Consider the following 11932-nt stretch of genomic DNA (forward strand, 5'->3'; position numbering starts at 1 on the left):
GGATGTGGCCGTCTAGACTGCCTCAGTAAAAACAAACATAACCTGTCTTGGTCAGAGCTGGATTGTGGTGGCTGTGAATGCCCCTATCAGTAGTATCACTGTTTGAATAAATCACCGACATCACAGTTGTGTATTGCAACATTGAGCTACGTTGATAAGTGGTGGTGTCTGTGTGTGTCCCCTGGCTGGCCTGGCTTTCCCTGTACCGTAGCACTGCTCTCTTGTTTCAGTCACACTGATAGGCAGTGGAGCTCTGACTGGGTGGCTATTGGCTGACTAGCTTCCTGGTAGGGAGTAAAGACCTGTACCCAACCAACTGCCTTGCCACGCCCACACTGTACTATACTGGCAGACTGATCATCAGCTTATTGTCTGTCTGTAGAGTGAGCCTAAATACTCTCCGTCTGTGGTGATCTCTTTCTCTCTGATTGGCACACACACACACACACACACACACTACACAAACAATCTGTGCTGTGTCATAACACTGATAACCAGTTCTGCCACCGAGGTGCAGAGCAATAAAACCATCATTTCAGTTATGATATATTGACGATCAAGAACGTTTTATGAATCCAGTATTGAGTCATTCTAATTTGGCTGTTAACTGCATGTGGAGCAGTACACAACATTAATCCTGTCTTCCAAATTGCCAAGAGAGACTGTTTGCAAAAGATACAAAAAACAATTGACTTTTTAATGCTTTCATATTGTGCAGCGTGAGAGACACAAAAGACAAAATAGAAACCCATTGTGTTCCTGCTCTGTGTGCAAAGTGGAAAAATTCCAAACTCCACTGTGCCATGCTGATAGCCATGTGATGGATATGGCTTGATGGAAATGCTGGGAATTAATGAATATAATGCAATGTATACAGGGATATGGATCAAAGAAGAGAGAGGAAGGAGAGGAGGACTGCATCCCAAATGGCACCCTATTCCTATGTAGTGCACTACTTTCTTGGGTCAAAAGTGCACTATATAGGGAATGGGGTGCATTTGGACTACTTGAGAAAGAGAAGGAGAGAAACCGAGACTGAGAAGGAGAGAAATGGGTCAAAAGTGCACTAGAAGGAGAGAAGAGAAACCGAGACTGAGAAGGAGAGAAATCGAGAAGGAGAAGGAGAGAAACCGAGAAGGAGAAGGAGAGAAACCGAGAAGGAGAAGGAGAGAAACCCGAGAAGGAGAGAGAAACAGAGAAAGAGAGATACCGAGAAGGAGAGAAACTGAGAAGGAGAAGGAGAGAAACCAAGAAGGAGGAGAGAAACAGAGAAAGAGAGATACCGAGAAGGAGAGAAACCGAGAAGGAGAAGGAGAGAAACCGAGAGAAGGAGGAGAGAAACAGAGAAAGAGATGTACCGAGAAGGAGAGAAACTGAGAAGGAGAAGGAGAGAAACCGAGAAGGAGAAGGAGAGAAAGCGAGAAGGAGAAGGAGAGAAACCGAGAAGGAGAAGGAGAGAAAGCGAGAAGGAGAAGGAGAGAAACCGAGAAGGAGAAGGAGAGAAACCAGAAAGGAGAAGGAGAGAAACAGAGAAGGAGAAGGAGAAAAAACCAGAGTAGTGATAGTAGTGGGTAGACTGCCTATTACATTACCATTATTAAAAAGGAGCTCAGTCTCTTAATAAAGTCTATTAATCAAGCCGAGGGACTGGGTTCATCTGTTCACCCTCTCCAGAGGATCTCTAATCAATCACACACAGTCTGTAATGTATTCATGGCAAGATGTAAGAAAGGACTTGTTTGACAGTGTTCCAAGGAGGAAGAATTGATTAAGTTCCGTTTTCCAGCCACCATCCAGCCAATCATGTGCTAGAGACTCAAGGAGTTTTCCTCTTGTCCTTCTACATCTAGGAGACTAGACAGTATGTGCATCTTGTGCATCCCAAATGGCACCCTATTCCCTAGAGTACATTACTTTTGACCAGAGCTCTATGGGTCAAAAGTAGTATAGGGCCCTGGTCAAAACTAGTGCACTACATAGGGAATAGGATGTGACTTGGAACTCAACCAGTGTCGGTGCCTGCATGTGATTGGGAATAAAGGGGCCTGTATGCAATGTATGAAGTCTGTACAAATATTGGAAACGTCCAAAATATGTCCTCTCATTAACAGTGATGAGTGAAAGGGCCAGTATTGGCATGTGTTAGATGTGTTGGGGGTGTAAAGGTGCTGTCGTACAAGGCCTCTGCTGTGTGCGGAGAGCCTCTCCCTTCGCCCTGCTAGAGACCTCACTCCTGTGTGATCATCTCAAAAGCAGAAGAAAATGTGTCTTATTAGTTCGCACCGTGCGGCTAAATTCTGTGCTACACCGCTGACTAATGTACAAAGCTGAGAAAGAGAAGAGTGGCTGGTTGCTGTGCCTCTGTTAGTGACGTGTGAGGAGACGGCGTGGGGTGGAGAGTGGAGATCTCTCTCTCTCTCTCTCTCTCTCTCTATCTATCTCTCTCTCTCTCTCTCTCTCTCTCTCTCTCTCTCTCTCTCTCTCTCTCTATCTATCTATCTATCTATCTATCTCTCTCTCTCTCTCTCTCTCTCTCTCTCTCTCTCTCTCTCTCTCTCTCTCTCTCTCTCTCTCTCTCTCTCTATATATATCTATCTCTCTCTCCCGCTGGTAAAACCATGCAGCTCTTCCACAGAGCAATGAGGCCAGCGAGCGAGAGACATTTTATACACCAGGTCTCGGCTCGTCTTCAATAGTCAACAAACTCTTTCAATATACTACCCCCATAAACAAGTTGACAAAAAAAAACACTTTCAGAAATACACTCATATATCTACATTTCATTCTTTATTCCAGTCTTTAGTTGAATCTTTACCAACAGATGCAACTCCATTGAGTGACAAAAAGGAGAAGGTCAGAACATATGCATGGTAGTGCAGAAGCATGTTTAATAGAGGGGTGGGATAAAAAGGCCCGAGCCCTTTGCTTTGTCAGGGGGAAGAACATAAAGAGAGCAGTGCTCTGCTTTAAAGCTGCATTTCCATAATTGCCCTGTAACTTGGGCGAGGCTGAGGGATGAGTCTAACGGGGGCTGAGAAAAGCACAATCTTACAGATGGGTGAACGGCAAAAGCCTAGACGCCTCTCCCTCTGTCCGCCTGTCCCCCATTCCCCACTTGTTGCCTTTCGGATTCAGTGAAAGAATTCCTCTTTCTAACCCCCATCAACAATAGGCATGAAATCGGTGCCCTCCCTCTCTCCCGCTCCGGCCCAGGAGAATTTCACTCCTTCCCGGCCTTTTGTCCTCTATAGTAGGCCTGGGGAAAACAGGACAACCCTCTTTACTCTCTCTCTCTCACTGGCCATTCCTTAACCTGTTTGTGCACCACTTCCACAGTTAAAAATAAATATGGGCTATAAAACAAACTTTGGGGCACATGAGTTGCACGTCCACATCTTTGACATACTACAGAGAGAGCTTTTCTGTATAGCTCTTTTCAAATCCAATGTGTAAAGGAAACTCAATAACATGTTGGACTGGTGTGGAAAGGCCTGTAACCCTGTGTACCAGAGATATATCGTTGTGGTGGGATATGTGTTCTCTCTGAGATGATCTCTTCTCCTCCTGTGGTCACAGACTAACACCCAGGATGGGTGGGTTTTAACGGGCAACCCTCTGGGCCTGTGCGTGTGTGTGTGTGTGTGTGTGTGTGTGTGTGTGTGTGTGTGTGTGTGTGTGTGTGTGTGTGTGTTGTAGGGGACAGGGAATATCAGCAGTGCCTCATAAAGGGATTAGCTCACAGGACAAATAAATTGGTCCTCTTCAAAGCTGGTCTGGGGCCACAAAGGAGATGACATTTGTCCGTCTCTGTGTCAGGAGGGGGTGTGGCGTGAGCGGACAGGGGACAGAGGGGGACGAGGGTCGCAATGACAGAAGGGGAGGATGAGGTGAAAACACGAGGCTGACCCTCTTTATTTGGGCATGCCTTCTCTTTCACAGGGCACCTCTGGCCCCTTCTTCTGTTTATTTACTCCTCTGTTCTCGTTCTCTCCATTCACATGGATCCTCCATCTCTCTCTGATGGCTCCATTGGCTGCCTGACCTGGCCAGGCCCCTTCACCGGCCCCACTACTACACCGTCCAACCTGGCACTACCGCGTCCGTGCGTCCGATCCATCCGTCCTGTCTGCCCACCCTCCTCTCTGGATCAATGCACAGCTCAGAATTACAGATTAGATTTCCTTTTCATGATTCTATCTTCTATCTTGGATTTTTTCCCCCCTCAAAATCTGTTTTTTTTGCAGGGCGTAGCTATGTACCTCTGTCTTTATTCATTGATGCTGGATGTGAGCAGCACTCAGGACAACAAAGGACATGTGATTAGTGATGGACTGAAATGCCATTTATTTGCAGCGTGTCAATAGGAACTGGGTTTCCCACAGCCTTGGTGCATGAGGCTCACCTCAGATCACTCTCACTTTATAATGTAAAATAGAACTGCCCAACAAGCACAAGAATGAACTTGTCTATAAAAACTCAAATGTGTGTGTGTGTGTGTGTGTGTGTATTTATGTTTATTCTCACATTTCATATTCCTCATGAATATGATATCTACACTACTACATTTATATTAAGGACACTGCTTTTTGTAAAAAATTATGTTCGTTTTGGCCATATAGCTGTTCTTTGTCTTGTTATTTTCTGTGTATAAATGCGCACAAGCAAGTTGTCCATCCGTAAATGTGTGTTGCCTTTCCTTTTTATCCGTTGTGCTATTAAACCATACTTTCTGGCGAATCAATCAGGCAGAGTATTTAACATCGCTGGGAGCGAGGAAATAAAAAGAGGAGTCAGTGTTGATTATTGCTCAATAGGCACGAGGACATCCACTTAACGCGGGGAAATGAGTGACACACCGTGCCCCGCTGGAAGTGGCCCCTGCATGCGCTGTGGTGTGTAGCTCTGAGCGAAATGTTAGCTAATGCATTCCATTTTCTCTGTTCAACCCGTAGCAGGTTTGACACGTATGGCGACATAGACACAGGCATGATTCGTTTGTTTGTACTGAGGAATTGTAATCCCTAATTTCATGCACGAATCAGAAGAGGTCCTCTGCACTCTGAACAACGATCGCTGTCCCTTCAGTAGCATTCCGATTGAATTCTTATGATCAAGAGATTGTTCCAGAAGCTCCCTTGTCAACTAACATCCCCCAGAACACTGAGGAAATCATCATCAATATTTATGATCGTAATGAACGTGCGCACACATGTGTATGTGTGAGTAGGAGGGGAGATAGTTGTGGGGGTTCTTATAGTTTATTATTCCACTGCAAGTATTATCACTGACAGGAAAAAGTATTTGTAATGCCTGTTTTTGATGAAAAATTATGTAATATCATGTCAATCTATTCTGTCAATTTGACTACATTTTAATGCTTAATAAACAGCGCCTGATTCTGAGATTAAGTGTGATACTGTATATTTTGGTTACATTTAAATGTATCAAATATGATGTACTTTTATACTGTGGGTTTAAGTTTCATTGTAGGCTAGAGTTAATTTGAACAACCGAGACATCTTTGGGCATGTTTATTGGTATGGGAAGCGCGTTTCTCTCGTGACCTGTGCTATGTGTTTTAAGTGGGTCATCGGTGATAGGCGAATGCTGGTCACTCTCTCTGTGTTACTTCCTGCGCCGCGCGGTGCAGCCAGAGCTCGAGGTGCCGGTGAGTTTCCGAGTGAAAGAGGGCACAAACCAGAAAAATGATTACATCAATCAGTGTCACAACTAGCCGCTGTGACTTATAAATATGCATAGTGAGCGCGCAGTTAGATAGAGGGCATTCAGGAAGATAATTGATTGGACAGGAAGGCAGCATGGTGAGAGGAGCGCGAGAAGGCCAGCCTACTTAGTAGAATACCAAGCCCCGGTCCAAAGTTTCTCCCCAGGCTGGGTCTCTAAGCACAGCCTCGAATGTCGGTTGGAAATGTTGGGCTTTTCTATCTGTTGTGTTGCGCTGCTATGTAACCATCCCAGAGCGAGCCCTGAAAACAAAGCGGGCTCTCCTCAATTGGTGGAATGTGTGACATAATGCGCCATTTGTTTGAATTTTTTAACTTCAACAAAGAGGGAAAAGGAAATCTGGGGCTCCCCATACAATTTGAATCCATATGGTCTGTATTCTTCTATTTTCTAGAAAAACAATGTAGGTTTTTGAAGAAGACTATTTAATTGGCTAATTCAAACACATTCATAAATCTACAAAAGTGTCTTATTTTCACGTATTTAGTTTCTATTTCGAAATCTGCGCTTAATTTCACTGCACAATTGACTGCAAACATGTCGCAAATTCGATAGGATGTAATGTTTATTCTTGATTTTTGTTGCAGCCTGCCTTTTTTCTTTCCTTGACAAGTTGGGGAAATGGTCATTGGCCTACAACAACTTTAACCATTTTGAAGAGGCGGTTGAAATGTACAATTTAAACGTTTAATACTTTTTTGTGAAGTGAAATAAACTGAGGGGAAAAAAACTAAATTAAAGGATACTGAAACAACGAATTGTGTGAATATGCACCCCATTTATTTTATTTTTGTTTATATGGTCTGTTTATTAACAATGGTGTTTATGCAGCAGGAACACAAGTTAATATGTACAAATAAAGGTCATATAAAAAACATTGATCAATTAATTGTTAAGAATGAAATGATCATATCCCTAAACCATTTTAGGTCAATTGAATGTAACGCTGGAGAAGGTTATTTTTAATGCATGCCAAACCATGACAAACGCTTTTACGATGGACCTATATGAAAATAGTTTTTCAATGGCTTGATAACATATTAATAATTACAATACAAGTTGTGATTTAGGTTAAGGCTGCTTTGATCAAAGATTTAATATTGAAAACCAGAGAAATATCCATATCCCTGTCTTTCCAGACCGCAGAATGGGCGATGGTGACTAGATTTGACTGTAGAGGGAGCTCCAACTCCAACTTTACATAAACTTTATCTCACAACGCTTCTGACATGCAAATTATCTTAGATGTTGAAACAAACTTAAATAAATGATATCACAATGTATTGGTGTCATATGGTTAGCAGTGCAGCCCACAACGGCTGACCAAATTGAAGATGCATAAAAAAACATGTAGTAGGCCTAACACAAATATTACACGCGAACTGAGATTGCATCGTACATACAACACCACAACCCATTTACGCATAGCCAGCCTATACGATGTTTAACCTCTCAGTCCAAAATAGTTCCATCCTAATATTAAAATGGTCAGTAGGTCCTACATAATTTCTCTTCATATGCCATACAAATTTCAGACGAAAATTAATGAAAGAATTATTCATTTTAATTCGTCTGTTACGCCTCAATAAGGATAATCCCAGAACATGAATATCCAAATGTACGATGCAATAATCAGCTAATTACTCTTAAGTAATTATATGAAAAGGCCTCAAATCCTGCTAGAATATTTACTTATCACAACCAAGTATGATGAAGCCTAATCGCCGTAGGCAAACAGATACACACAAAAAGCAAAGCACTGCAATTCTGCACCACTTCAAAATCTAATTCGTAACATCTAACAAAAGCTAATTCTCCTTTCACAAAACAATAATCAGACAAACATCTTCCCAAAAATCACAAGCGATTTGAATAAAGTTGCAGCAGTTCATTTATTAGCCAAAATATAGACTTTCTTGTACAATTTGGTTCACAAGTATGTACATTTTCTTAACTTTATATACAAAACATTTTGAACATCAAATCCTCACAGAACTTACAAAAAGAAAAAGAAAACTCACAGACTACTGGTTCATACATTATAACATTAGCAGGTTTACACAGGACATGCTTACAAGGTAAGTATACACAGATGTATTATTCTTATTTTACATTCCTTACAACAGATTAAAATAAAACCATAAAAAGAAAGAGAAAAAGTCAAAGTCTAGGAGGAGGCGAGAGCTGACAGAACCATGGCTGCTTCGAGTTGATTCTGAGGCCTGCAACACACGGGGCAAGAAAATAAATACACTCAGCAAAGGGAAAATAATAATAACCTACAACTGCAAGGTAATGAATTGCTTGAAAAGTAAACTGATATAAATTGAAGATTGCTTTTGGAAAATGAGAGCCGGTTATAAAACCAATGTGGTAAATTTGAGCTGGGATTTTTGCATGACAAATATGCAAATATAATTTTGAGGCCTCAACGAAATAAGACAATCACGGAGGAATCCATCTATTCGATGTCCTACAAATACAACACAAGGGCTGCAGTTTGAGTAAATGTGGTAGTCAACGATAAAATAGGATGTGCATCAAAATAATATATCCAAATAAAATAAAGATGACAGACTCTTACCGTCTATGAACTGGGTGGAAGGCTGTTTTTAACAACTTTTTCTCTGCTTCCAAGGCACTAGATCTCTCTGAAATAATAATGGCAATAAAATACATTTAAAAAATGCATTCATTTTCCCGTCTATAACTAGAGCACAGCACTGTCGCAGTGAATTTAGTATATACTTTATTTTACTGCCTGGGAATCTTCACGTCAGTCACGGGTTAAATACAAGCACGTACAATACTGAAGTAGGTATGTGACAAAGAAATATGGGGCCAACTGCTGAATTTAAAAACCATTTTCGGACATGAATAATAATCCATTCTCACAATAAACCAGCTGATAATAACATTAAAAAACAATGCATTTTATTCCGACCACCTCTGTCTGTATTCCCCCAGTTCAAAGCTTCAAAGCCACCTTATTCTGTCACATAAACGACAGCATGGAAACACACTTTTTATGATCATCTTTACGGCCTCAAAATGTCTGTCCAGAACAGGCCTATTTAAGTAGGCTAATGCGTTAAAGAGGGATAAGTAAAGTCTGAAATAGAGTAATAATGAACAGTTTGTTATACAGTCAGGCTCGCCAGCCTCAGTGTTGGTGACATGTACCTGTGACGGCTGTGTCTGAGCTATGACTCTTGTCCTGCGTGTGTTGGTGTTGCTGCCTGCTGTAGAGGGCGAGCCCGTTAGCCGAAGCCTGGTTCGCCAGTCCAAGGTAATGGTTAGAGTTCAGTAATGCGAGCTGGTGGGCAGAAAAAGCTCGGTTTGTCCAGTTCTGGATTTTCCCAACAGGACAAGAGATGAGTCTATGATGAGGGCTGATTATGGTCTGGGCGGCGGGCCCAACTGTGTTGCTGCCATTCATTTGTGGAGATTTGCGGGGATTGTCAGGGGTTGTTGCTGTCTCCGCCAAAGACCAAATCTTTGGCTTTTGGGCCGGGGCTGCGTTATTTTCTGATGGGGGCGAGTTGATGGACACGGATTCAGTTTCAGTTGTTCGACATTCGGTTGTGAGGCTTTAATTTCAAAAGAGTGATGGTGGTGGTGGAAGTGCTCGCCCCGGTCCACGTGAATGTCTTTGCCCTCCTTCACAACAGCTTTCAGAAATCTCTGATCGGGCCCTTGTAAATCCTCATAGCCGTCAGAAATCTCAGAGTCGCTTCTACCATCTAATTTTAAATCAGCGTGTAGGTCATCCTGATCATCCAAGTCGTCCTTATTCTCGATATTTTCCGTGTCGATATTTTCTAAATCAATCTCTTCCTCATCCTCCCTCTTGTCCCCTTCCTCTCCCTCCTCGTGATCACTGTTGTAAACATTTCCTCTTCGTCTGTGCGGCTCGGGGAGTCCAGGTCATCTTGTTCTCCTTCTTTAGCCTCCTCCTGGCATTGGCGAACCAGGTGGAAACTTGGGTGAGGGTCATTTTGGTGATGATGGCTAGCATGATCTTCTCCCCTTGGTGGGGTAGGGGTTCTTACGATGCTCGCTTAGCCAGGCCTTCAGTGTGCTCGTGCTCTCCTGGTCGCATTTTTGGGTCTGGACGGGTCACCAAACTGATACTGGCCATATGGGTAAAACGCTGGGTGATGGTGGGCAAATCCTGGGTGTCCTTGTACGCCTGGACTGTCTTTCAACTCATACTGAGCACCCTAAAAGACAAAGAGCAGAGACCCAATGGGATGTGTGAGATATTATGATGGATTAATAAAGTTTGCAAAATGAAATTCTGCTTTATGTCAAGTAAGATAAAATCATATAGGCTAATATATGCAATATAAAGCCACTATCACCACATTTATCTTTCTTTACATAGGACCTGTGATTTCTGCGTTTATGACTAACAAAAGCATTACCATATGCAAAAGTTACACATTTTTATTTGTTACGCACCATTTCCGTTCCCGACAAAACTATTTGATTTATAACACTTCACTACCAATTGCAAAACATTTCATTGTATTTCAAGATGCATGTATACACACTGTAAGATTAATATATTGCGTTTGATTTCAGTTGTTTTCTTTATTTTCTATTGGTCTAAACATAGCTTTTCGACTGACATTTCAGGTGCTACTGACATTTCAGTTATAGTGCTACTTTTTAGCTACTTGAACTATTTCCAAAACAAGGAGTCAATAACAAAGTTGACCAACGAGTCTTCTTGTTTAGTCCTGAATGGATCATTGTCTCAATAACGTAACGTCACTTCGCCCTTTCTCTTTTTTAGTCTGGATGGGGGGAAAGCAAATGAAGGAATCCAGAAGCATAAATAAACAAAGGCACTCACCAATTGATTGAAAATTGATATATCGTTTGAATAGGGCAGAAATGCTCCATAGCCCTGTGCTGCTGCGGCGAAAGGTGATCCATACATAGTTGAGAGAACGTTTGAGAGTGCCCCGGACGGGCTCAACTCCGTCCCGGCTCGGGCATTGCTGATACCCTGGCGCTCCGGTGGGTATATCGGTCGGATGTACTGGTATCCCAGCTGCGGAAAAGACATGGTCGTAGAAAAAAGTCTGCTGCAATCACAAAAAGCAGGGAATCGCCCTCGCGGTGCGTTCTGCGATATCCACTTTACAGTGAGTACAACAAAGTGTAAGGGAAGTCTATATTTCCTCCAAAAACAGCCAGTGTAAACGATCCGATTGCGCCTTCCTCCTTCACTTCCCTATTGATCTGGATGGACTAAGGTCAGGTCCTTACAGATTGCCTTAGATTATTGCGACTCTTTGCTCTGATTGACATTTCTAGTCGTTTAGAAGCCCCTCCCATTTCTCAAATCTCACCCCCTATACACACTCTCGCTCTGCCGCGCGCCTCTCTCTCTCTCTCTCTCTCTCTCTCTCTCTCTCTCTCTCTCTCTCTCCTGTATTTCCCCTGGATAAGTGCACTGACGTCGCGATCTCTTATTTGAATGGTTTTCAAATCTCATTTGATGGCTCGCCAATCATTTAATTTGTTATTTGTTCGCCTGAGCCCTACCCCATTTTAGTGTTAATTCACAATTTGTGGTCATTTGCACAACTAGTAAATATTTCAGTGTTGTTGAGTGATTAACTTCACATAAGCCCAGTGTCTCCAGTTTTCTTCTAATGCATGTGTCTCACGTATGTGCAGCCACGACTAAGGCATGTCCACTGGAAAGAAAGACCTAAGAAATGTATGTTGTTTGCCCGTATCGAGTGATTTGGACTCACGTATTGCTAGAAGTCTATGGTCAAATTGTGTTTTCTTACACCGTTTTACACCGTTGCGGACGCTTCTAACAATTGGCAAGCGGATCGGACTCAAATCACTCTTTTAATTTGGGACATCAAACAGTTAGCATGTAACCATTTGACTTCAGAGAGAAAGTTGTCAAGAAATGAAAAGCTGCATGGGTGATTACCGCCTGCGCTGTTAATGAATGCAAAGTGTTAGCGTCAACAATGGCAACGATAAGTAATTAACACGTTGCGTATTGTGGTGGATATACATTTAAAGTGATACACTGGAAACTAAAATATTGAGGTAAATAAATATTTTACATGAACAACAACAATACAAATAATGTTGATGTAAATAATAATAGTGTCATAAAATAACAATAATGATGAGGATAATAATAATA

The 11932-nt window shown here is 42.2% G+C and overlaps 1 pseudogene; it reads right to left on the reverse strand.

Moving 5' to 3' along the window:
* Nucleotides 1-7618: 7618 nt before the first annotated feature.
* LOC135568167 (iroquois-class homeodomain protein irx-3-like) lies at nt 7619-11071 on the reverse strand (annotated as a pseudogene).
* Nucleotides 11072-11932: the final 861 nt, after the last annotated feature.

This window comes from Oncorhynchus nerka, unplaced genomic scaffold (genome assembly GCF_034236695.1).
Source record: "Oncorhynchus nerka isolate Pitt River unplaced genomic scaffold, Oner_Uvic_2.0 unplaced_scaffold_1656, whole genome shotgun sequence".
Taxonomy (NCBI): Eukaryota; Metazoa; Chordata; class Actinopteri; order Salmoniformes; family Salmonidae; genus Oncorhynchus; species Oncorhynchus nerka.